This window comes from Cibotium barometz, chromosome 42 (assembly GCF_041138505.1).
Source record: "Cibotium barometz isolate CiBa-2024 chromosome 42, ASM4113850v1, whole genome shotgun sequence".
Lineage (NCBI taxonomy): Eukaryota > Viridiplantae > Streptophyta > Polypodiopsida > Cyatheales > Cibotiaceae > Cibotium > Cibotium barometz.
In genome coordinates, this window is record NC_141087.1 from 4758450 (window position 1) to 4769545 (window position 11096).

Here is an 11096-nt window from a genome sequence, read left to right on the forward strand (position 1 = left end):
TATGAAGTGATGAGAGATTCATAGCTTCCTGGGTGAGCTGGAAGGCAGCTTCATCTGGCTCTTGGAAACTTTCAGCCTCTTTGAAACAAATAGTAAGAGCCTCTGCAGGATCAAACGTTGTTTCCAAAGCTAGCAGTGAATGGTCATCCTCTATGCCAACCTCCTTGTCAAGCCTTGAAGCCTGGGCAATAAGGGAAATGGCATAGTCCTCCCTCAAATTGAACATACACTCTATATCATGGAGGAAAACATAATCTTTACCACCAATCAAGACACCTGGAAGCATGGGCACTGCATAGTTGCTGCTCTGAACATCAAAATCTTCAACTGGCTGTGCTGCCCTAAGAGTTTCAGTCCTCAGTTGAACAAGGTCAAGAGTAGCCACTTGCAGCCCCTCATCCTCGAGGTTGATATCTTCTTCCTGCTCTGCCATATCTGTTGCCATAGGAATATCCTCTTTTACCTCCGCTACAGATATATCTTCTTCTTCAGTCTCCTGTCCTTGCTCTTCTAGAGATTGCTGTTGAAAGACAATGTACATAAGGAATGCCATGTTTTCCTCAAGCACTCTACACTTTCTGGTGTGCAAGTTACAGCTGAATTTATATTCCTCAGGCAGGCTGTCAAACCTTCTATTCACATGGTACCTCAGCTTGTCAATGGAGACAATATGATTTAAATGCACAAAAACCTTTTCACCTTCCACAATCCTTCCTGCCTCTGTCAGTTGTTTGAAGGTATCCCAATGGTCTGAAAGGAAATCTCTGTGATGGTCCAAAAGAGAGCTCATAGTGAACTCCCTGTTGAAAATATTGTGGTATATGTGGAAGTTCCTCTGAGCCTTGCACTTGTGAAGAAAGTCAAATAGGAGCAAATCTGGAGATTTGTCCTCTTCTGGTTCCCTTTGTTTTGAAAGGGAAGACTCACCCTTCTGCTCTAGTCTCTTGCTTTTGCCTGAACCAAAATTTATATAACATGAATTCTATATGCTCACATATGCAATCAGATAATGTATAGGATATCACCAAACAAAACTCTTCATAAGCACACATGAATCACCTGGTGATTGCTGTGGTCTGAGTATAGCAGCAGAGAAGTCCAGCTTCCTCTTGAAAGGAGGGGCCTGAGGATCAACTGTTCCAAAGCAAAAACCTTTCTCATCATCAAGAAAGACATCCCCATGGACATAGAAAGCAAAACAATGAGCAAACAGTAAAAACCAAAAGAGACACAAGACTTTGCAACAAAACACGATGCAGATCTATTTGAAAAATGTCAAGTGCTCTCCTCGCATTTTGTTGCAAATTCTAACTTTCTATTGACATCCATTTCCAATCAAATGCTAGGGATATCTCACAATGTTCAGGACAGTAAATAATACCAGGAGGAATTCCCCAGGGCAAAAGAGATTAAAAGAAGGAGGAAAAAATAAAAACTAGAACAAATATCAGAATTTGCAGAAAAACGCGATTTGGAGCATTTGGAAAATGTAAACCACTATAATCGCATTTTGTTGCAAAATTCTAAATCCTACTCATATCCATCTCTAATCAAATCCTAGGGTGATCTGCTAGATTTCTAAGCACTGAGATTCAAGAATTCTACAGATGTAAGAAATATATATCAGAAAACATTGGAAAGGGTATAGATCTCTGACCTTTCTTTTCCTCTTCCATACTGTTGGAATAGCCCTGGAGATTCTCCTGCTCTCTTCCAAAACTGAGCTGTAGCACTGGTAACCTGGAGATCTGGTAATGGTAGTAGACTTCAGACAGATTGCAGAGTGGATGGAGTGTGTTGGGTAGAAAGTGATCAAAGTGGGAAAGAAAAGAATGATGGGAGGGTGCTGGCAGGGATGGAATACGGGGAGGGAAAAGTGTTAATGGATCTAATTATGAAATCATGATTGGCACAATTTCCAAGGCAAAAAGTGACCCACAAATTTCAAATTCCAAAAGATCTGGTGGGACCCACACGTGTTAAAAAACGACTATATTTCACACGTGTGGTATTTAATAACTCCTTTATTTGTATTTTGTAATAATCTACTCTCCTAACTCAGTTCTCTTGCATCTCTACCTCCCTACTCTACACCATCAGCATCCAGACCAGCAGCAGAGGTTCATCCCCAGCACAGGATACTCATCATCAGCACAGCACACTTGCAGATAGCTTCCAGGTTAGTAAGAAAATCTTTTTCCTTTCCTTCTTGTTTAATAGTATATTAGGGTAAGGAACTGATTGATGTGATGCCATATTATGATAAATATTATATGCATTTTTTAGATTTTCTCCACTGCATGTAGAAGCAGGAAGACTTTTTATTTGGGCCTGTTAAATGAGAGTTTTATCACTTCTTGATATCCATAGGCTCAATCCATGTTGCACCAAGCTGCATACACACTGAAATGACAAAAGGCATGCTGAAGTATGCTGTCTCTAGAATTTGCAGCAAAACGCGAGAAGAGGATTTTAGAAATCTCAAAATAGTCCAAATTGCTTTTTGTTGCAAATTTTTAAATGCTTCTTCATCCACCCATTTCATTGTGATTTTGTAACTTTCTAGGCTATTCAAGGCTGCATAGTTCTTCTATAAACTCAATACATATTGTTTATAGTTGAAAAGATAGAGAATTTATTATAGGGATGCAATAGCATGTTGTTTCAAATATTTGCAGAAAAACGCGATTTTGAGCTGTTAAAAATTTCAAATCATCATAATCGCGTTTTGTTGCAAATTGTTCAATTTTGCTTTATCCATTTTGTCATCTCCTTCTTTTATCATTCTATGTTCTCCATGTTTCTAATCTTTTTCTATTGCTTTGTATGGACCTTTTCAGAGTGATGGCAAGAACCAAGGCAACTGCAAGGAGGTCTGGCGCAAGGGGCCAGGGCTTGCCTGCAGTAGCAGCTGGGGCTGATGTCAAGGAATCTAAAAGGAAGAGTTGCACATGGCAGGAAGGGGAAGCCAATGAGCATGCTGCAGCAAAAGTCCAAGAGGTTAAAGCATTCTACTGGTGTGCTAAAGGAGATCAGGAAACAGTAAAAAGCTATAGGCTTTGCAATCCCCAAAGCACCTTTTCAGAGGCTAGTGAGAGAAATTTGTGATAGCTGGCACCTTGGTTTCAGGTGGAACAGGACTGCCATTCTTTCCTTACAGGAAATGGCAGAGGATTACTTGGAGAAGTACTTTGAAGATGCAATGCTTGTAGCAGCCCATGCTCACAAGGTAACTCTGATGGCCAAGGACTTCAACACATTGTCCAGAGTGAGGTGGAGGTATGACAAGCTGGTCCATCCTGTGGAATGGCAGGACATTAAAATGAGAGATATATTATTAATTCCACCTACAAGGAAATTGAAGGCAGACAAGGTGAAGGTTGTTGAAGTGACCCACTCAATGAGCACCAGAGGGAAAGCTGCTTATGAGGAGTCACTGAAGCAACAAATACAAGAATCCAAATCTGCTATAGATGTGGAGACTGTACAGATGGAGCTACAGATACAGAGAAGGTTGCAGGATCTGGGCCCTAACATAGTTATCCATATTGAAGATGATTTTTCAGAGAATAATTTTGACTTGACAAAAACATGCTTGGCAGCATTGGCTCATAAGAATGAGTATTGCTCAGATACTATCATTCTTGCAATGCTCTAGTAAGTGTCTTTTATTTTACATTTGTTTGCAAAACAATCCTTATTGTACCTCCTCCCTTACACCTTACCTTAATTATTGTTTTGTCCAATGTAGCATGATGAGAAGCTGGCTGAACCATGCTGTACAGCATACAGTTTATATTATTGATCCTGCAATTTCCTTCAAGTTAAGAGATCCAAAGGAAACTCCCATGGATATTTCCAATTGGTCCAGACACTGTGATTTTGATCATGTTGATATTTTGCTACTTCCATACCATAACAAGTATGTGTGTGGCTGCTTCTTTTGGGATTTTCCTTCAAGATTGAGTACTCTTGTAGCCTTTGATTTCTTAATACTTTTTTCCTTATGCAGTGACCACTGGAGCTTTGCTTCTATTGACATCCAGCAGAAGCAATGCTTTTTATTCAACTCTCTTAGAAACACACACAAAGAGGTTAAATTGTAAGTGATTTGTGTACTATTTTTAACTTTAAACTTCATTATTTGGATTTAATGCACACTAACTGAATTATATGTATTGCAGTTGTATTAGAAGACTTCTAGATGCATTGGATCAGTGTCCTCCTAATGTCAATCTTTTGGATTCAATAGAGCCAATAGATTTAGAGGTAGAAAGTTGTTCCCTCTACTGATGTCTATTTCATGCTATGCCTTTGAACTTATTGAATAATTTTATTTTGTTTAGACATTAACAGTTTCTAACATATCTTTCCAACTATCCAGACACCACAACAAGATGATTCAAGTAGCTGTGGCTGGAGAGTGCTGATTAGTGCCAAATATATACTTTCAAGCTATTTTGAGATAGGACAGCCAGAGCTTGTAAGAAAAAATAATTTTCATTTAGCTTCAAAAAATTTGATATTGGTACAAAGTGTTCTAAATCATCATATCTCATTGCAGATGAGAGAAGATAGCTTCAACTCGAGCTATGTGTATAGTTTCAGAGCTGATATAATTTGGAAGTTTTTGAAGTATGCCTTCCCCAAACCTATTGTACCAGCTACTGTCGAGTTAGGTGAGAGCTCTAAAGTCCGAGAAGGTGTCATACACCTTGATGACACAGATGATGCAGATGTGGTGCCACAAGAACAAGGACCTAGTGCTGATGAGGAGAAGCCACAAGAACAAGGACCTGCTGCTGCTGATGTTATTGAGCAAATGATGGAGCAGCAGCAAACAGATACTCCAGGGGCAGTAGAGGAGACAATGGAGCAGCACCAAGAGACTGTACACGACAAGATGGAGCAACAGAAAGTAGATTCTCCAAATAAAGATGATACGGTGAGCTTGGACCATGTAGAGCAGCCTCTAGATCAGCCTGTAGATAAATAGAAAATTGTTGTCAAGAATATGTTCTACATATGTAATTAAACACTTTTGTACAGAATTTTACATTTCTGAATATAATACCTTTGTTTATGGAGTCTGTGTTATCTCAATTTTCAAATTTTCAATGTCTTTGCATTTTATTGATCTCTCTCTTCTTTTGAGCACCTGCAAAAAAGCAATATGAAACAATAGGGTAAAGTAAACTAATAGCAGTGCTTAATGAGACTAGGATAAGTCACATGGTATACCTTCTTATTGTTGTAGATAAATAAAAAGTCCTTTGAAATAGAACCTTCTGTCTCAAATAGAATGTCATTGCGCAATTGAGCTAGGGAGCAACATTGTCTTAATGTGATATTGACTAGCACATCACCATTCTCAACAACATCAATATCAAGAAGTTTATTTTCTGCACCAAAAGAATCTTCATCTTGATCCATTGGGACTAGTTTTGTACCTAGCATTCGACTGCGCTTATAATAAAAAGAAAAAATGAAATTTTGTGATGCAACCATGTACTTCAGTTGCATAGAAGGTTGGACAACCTCACAAAACACTGAACTACATGTCTTCTTATCCCAACCTTTATCCAAAAATTGTGGCATGCATGCCAGACTTGTTGCTTTAACTGTGAACATTGTTTTTGAGACCTTCACTGGAAAGGTATTAAACAAGTCTACAAAAACTGTGAGAGGCATGCACAAAGAAATTTTTATTATCCTTGTGGCAATATTGGGCCTCAGAGCTTTCTGTACTTCTTTGAAAAGCTTGGCTCTATATGCCTCTGTAACACTAAAATGTGGGAGAGGCCAATCCACTGAATTCCATGCTGGAAGGTCTTGTTTTCTTAACACACCATGTGTGTTTGCATTGTCCAGCAACTGATAAAAATGATCAGTAAAAAATATACCGGATTGAGCTAGCTCTGTTGCACATCGACCTTCGTATTGTTGTTCTCCTATCGATCCATGCAAAACATCTATAAATCCCAGAATACAATCGATGTTTTGCCATGTCTCATACGATGAAGGGTATAAATCTGAAATAAAATAACACAAGAATATCAATAAGCAAAGAAAGAAAGCTTTGTCTTAAAAATCCATGCACCTCATAAAGAACAAAACCACAATAGAAAAATATACAATTAGGCTTGTGTTGCGGAAGATCATTTGGATAGTCTCGCAAGACAAGTTCTTTATGCATGTACACATGCTGAATCAAAACTTCTTTCACCGATATCTTTCCTCTGGTGATTTTAAAATCTCGTACTCTTCCCTTCCATGATGCCAAGAAAATATTTTTTGTCTGGGGTCTCTTTCTTTTACTAGGTTGCATGAGCACCCATGCTCCTTTCGAAACAGTAAACCTTTCCCAAGTTCCTTCCGTTTTGACTGTACTTGAATTCTCTACCGAAGAAATAGAAGAAGCAGGTCGACGGGGTAATGATGTGTGGTATAATTCTGCCTTCATAGCATTATCATCCACAGAGCGTCTTCCACAAGAATGGCCATAGTTTTTATTCACCATGGAGACCTTGTGAATCTGTAACAACAGCAAAGTAATGTAAACAAGATAACAAAGTGAAGTTTCAAGAAAGAGAAAGTGGGCAGACAGACAGTTGACAAGAAACATCTTACTCTAAGCCAAACAAGATCAAGGGAGCAGTTTTGGAAAAGAAGAGGCTGCTGCACAATGAGGCAGTGGTGTAGAATGGTAGACCTTTCGAAGGAAAGGCAGCACAACAATTCAAAGTTCAAAGGGAGGTGGAAGCGGGAAGGCCCTTGTCAGAGAAAATGTCAGACTAGATTCTATCTTCATGTCCAAAGATCTTGTGAGAATAAAAAACCAATCTCCACATTAATGTAGCACGCTTGTACCTACATAAAATATTGTTTCTTTTATCTATTTTCTTTTATTTTTGTGAATTTCCAACGTTACGTTGGCCCTCTGTTCATTGGTTGAGAGCTTATTTTTCCAAACCGTAAAAGGCCCCAAAATGAGCTCCCTTTTTCCCTAATGCTATCAAACTTTCTATCTTTATCAGAAACTATATTTGTGGGGGTAGGCCATATAGCTCTTAAAGATGTTTAATAAATAATTTAGCTAGCTCAGGAGTTTTTATCTCCTTTCTAGTAGGAATAAACTTGGCCATTTTAGTCAATCTATCTACCACCACCCAAATCAAATCATATCCTTGACTAGTTTTAGGTAACCTAGTGATAAAATCTATGGAAATACTCTCCCATTTCCCTTGACTAGTTTTAGGTAACCTAGTTTTAGGTAACCTAGTGATAAAATCTATGGAAATACTCTCCCATTTCCCTTTGGGAATATCTAAGCCTCCTACTTTGAGATGCTAATGCTTATTGACTGTTGATGATACCCTACCCTAACCGTGTCATTTTGGGAAGTTACCTGTCCGCCGAGCTCGAGCATGGCTCAAGAGTTCCACCATAACTGCTTTTCACCGCCGTCCTCCCGCACTCGTTTGTCACACCAAGGTAGTTGCTCTAATCTAATGGTGATGCAAGCTCTCTCGTGAAGATCATGTGGTGGGATCTCCGAAAGAAGATCGCATTGGTTAGCCTAATCTCACGAGAGAGAGAGAGAGAGAGAGAGAGAGAGAGAGAGAGAGAGAGAGAGAGAGAGAACATTAGCACTAATCACTCCCAAACCCTAACATTAAGCACACCACACATGCTAGATTAGAGTTGCAAGAGAGAGGGAGAGAGAGAACACTCCACTTCTATTACACAAATGGAAGAATGAGCTATAAACAAGAGAAAATAGCTTTTATAGTTCCAAGCCTTTTTCCACTAGGCAGCCTCCTACTCTGGGAGTAAGTGACCCAAGGCGCCCAAAACATAGTTACAAGCCTTTTCTCTATGGTTTGGCCAACTGACCAAGATCCTCTTGTCTGTCCTTTGAAGCTCAATACTTGGGAGTGTCTTTAGGGTGTTTCCCTCATCAAACAATGGGATTTACAATATAGCACGGGTGCCATTACACATAAGTGTGCGAACATAATTGTCATAGGAATGTGTTAACCAATATGTGGTTAACATACTCCCCTTCTTGAAGTCGATCGTGTCCTCGTGATGGGTGAGAGGTTGTCGAGGCATGCGAGGAAGGTCACACTTGGTTGGTTCTCCTATCTCTCTCGAAATGAGAGGCGATGGGGGAGTTAGTATGATGGAAAGAAGTTAGTGGACTACTAGTGATTAAGTATCCAACGAGTCTGATGGGCTCTTATGAGTTTCCTTTTTTGTATGTGTCCAGTAGTACTCTCTTTTTTTTCTCCTTTCTTTTTGTAATCACCTATGCAGAGCAGCGGGACATCCTCATTAGAGGATTCAAAGTACTTGAATGAGTATACTAGCATGGAATACTTAATGACAAGTATCCCAATGCTAGGTAGTATGATTAAAGAGAGGAGGAAGTAAGTGGCAAGGGGGAATTCCAGAGGAACAAGGAGGCAACACGCATGGAGACTGCTTGCGCTCCGCTTGCACTCCGAGATGATGTCGATGGCGATATTCATGAAGCTCTAGCATCTTCGTCAAGACACCATGATGGGTATCTTGGCTCCCGCGTGGATGTTGAGTCATCAAGTTGCGGTGTTCTCTCTTTTTCTTTTTATTCTTTGTCTTCTTCTGTCATTGGAGCTCTGGGATCCTGTGTTGATAGGAGTGGTAGTCGATGTCAAGGATCCATAGGTATTGAGCCAAAGAAGAAGTTTTGGGTAGGATTGATTAGACATGAAGCGCAGTTATTCAGGTGTTGTTAGGGGCTCACTTTGGGCACTCACTAGTTATTTACTTTTCACTATTTATCTGAATAGTCATCTCGGAAGTTCAAAAGGTTCTTTTAGAAGTTCATCAGACTTTTAGTTGGAAAGTAGTTCTTGGTCTTTCCTCTAATGGTCATGAAGCCTATTTGGGCGAAAGCTTTTGTAATCTTTTCACATGAATGAAATAGAGTAGTGTGTTTTTCGAGTCTGTGTTGTTTCCATGTCTGATATTTAGAGTCATGCTGTAATACCTGTCTTCAAGTACTCCTGTGTAGTGTTTGCTATTCTGATGCTTGTTGAGTGTTGTTATAGTGTGGCTTAACACTGGCGATCCCGCTCGTTTCTATCTGATAGGTAGATTTAGAGCATGCTTAGAGCCTTTTCTATTCAGAAAATGAAGTTTGAGTTATTTGTCTGTTCGTATTCCTTGTTATGTTTGTGGTGTCTGTAACAGTGTCATGAATGTATTTGCTTAAGGAGAGGATGGAGAATCTTATCTAGTATAGCATAAGATATGTATGATTCAGAGTGATAGAAGGTCAGTTTCTCGAGTCTATTTTGCTCGCTCTATAGCAAGGAATTAGAGCACACAATCAAGGTTAGAAGTCCCATATTTGTTTGGATACGATGTGGGTGATATGGAGCAACCGACTACTACCGAAAGGAGGATCAATGGAGACAGAAGTTGTCCGAGGTTTTCATCAGCTAGTGGGCACATTAGCCCTATCACCTCTATTGGTCAGAAGGAATCTACAATTTGATCCGCTCAAGGGGAAGCCAAAACTAACACGAAAACGTAAGCCAGTAGTTCAACCCAACAGGCTGCTGCAATCGCTAACCTGAAAGTCAAGTTTGAAAGATTTCAGGGCAAATCAAAACAAGACCCTAATTACCCATGTCGCGTAATTTGAGACGTGATGGCAGGCTAGCAGATTGTATGGAGATGCAAAAAAGTAGCATCAGTTTGAGGCAACACTGGAAGGTAAGGCAATGGAATGGTTTAGTAACTTTGGTCCTGGTCGTTTTGCATATTATAATGCTTTGAAGACTGCATTCTTGGGGAGGTTTCGCGGAAAGAAAAGACTCCCAATGATGTCTTGGTCAAGATTAAAGAAATTAAACAGAAGGATATGTTGGTGGAAGACTATGCACAGAATTTCAGACAACTCATGAACAGGTTGGTGGGTAGAGAAAGACCGACTAATGAGATGTTAGCAGGATATTTTCTGATAGGATTAAGAAAGGAATTGAAGAATGTAGTTGCTGGAGTCAACATTGCAGGTGGTTTTGATGTGTTGGTGGTAGTAGCAGCAAGAGTTGAGAAGAGATTAGTGGTTAAATACCCTAAGAAGGATAAGAAGAAGAAGAAGAAATCAAAATCTGATTCGGATAGTGAGAGAGACAGTGAATCAGATGAAGATTTAGATGGGAATTCTAGTTCTAATGAATCAGAGAACTCAAATGTAGATTCAAAAGATGAGAAGGATAGAAAGAAGAAGAAGAAATCTAAAAGATGAGAAGGATAGAAAGAAGAAATCTAAAAGCAAGAAGAAGGGAAAGAAGAAATCTAAGAAGCAAGCCAATGACCCAAAAATGGAGAAGCTCATTACAAAAAGGATCAAGGAATTGGGCTTAACAGCCCCGCACGGAGTTCTGAAAAACCTTTTTGTCAAATATGTGAAAGAACAGGGCATAATACATTAGGTTGTTGGTATAACCCTAACTTTAGGGGTACAGTTCTAGAAAGAGGGAGGTAGAATGTGCAGGGGCATCAATCTATAGCAAATCGGATTACTCCAGAAGAGTCACCTACAGATAATCAGAATTGGTATCAACAGGGGAATTGGAGACCACAATACGACAACTAGAGGCCACCTAGGTATGATAATTTTCGACCAAGGAGTCCAGGGAGGCAGAATTTCCAACCACCTCAATGGGGAGGAAATTGGGGGAACCAAGGGCAAAGGCCACCTAGGTCACCACCTGCCCCCAAGGCAGGATGCCCGACTTGCACCTCAAGCAAATGTGATTATAGCTGAGGCTTTGAAACTGTGGAGAATAAGGAGGATCAGTAGGTGGAAGTTTAGATAGGATGTGATTGTTCTAGATGTGTGACGACAGAGAGTAGCTCTAATCAAAATTCCATAGCAGATGCAATGGCAGTCACCAGATCAAAGTCAAAACTGAAATCCTCTTTGGACTGGACTGAACAAAGGGATATCCAAGAGCAAGTGGCTGTCACCAGATCAAAGTCAAAACTGAAATCCTCTTTGGACTGGACTGAACAAAGGGATATCCAAGAGCAAGTGGCTG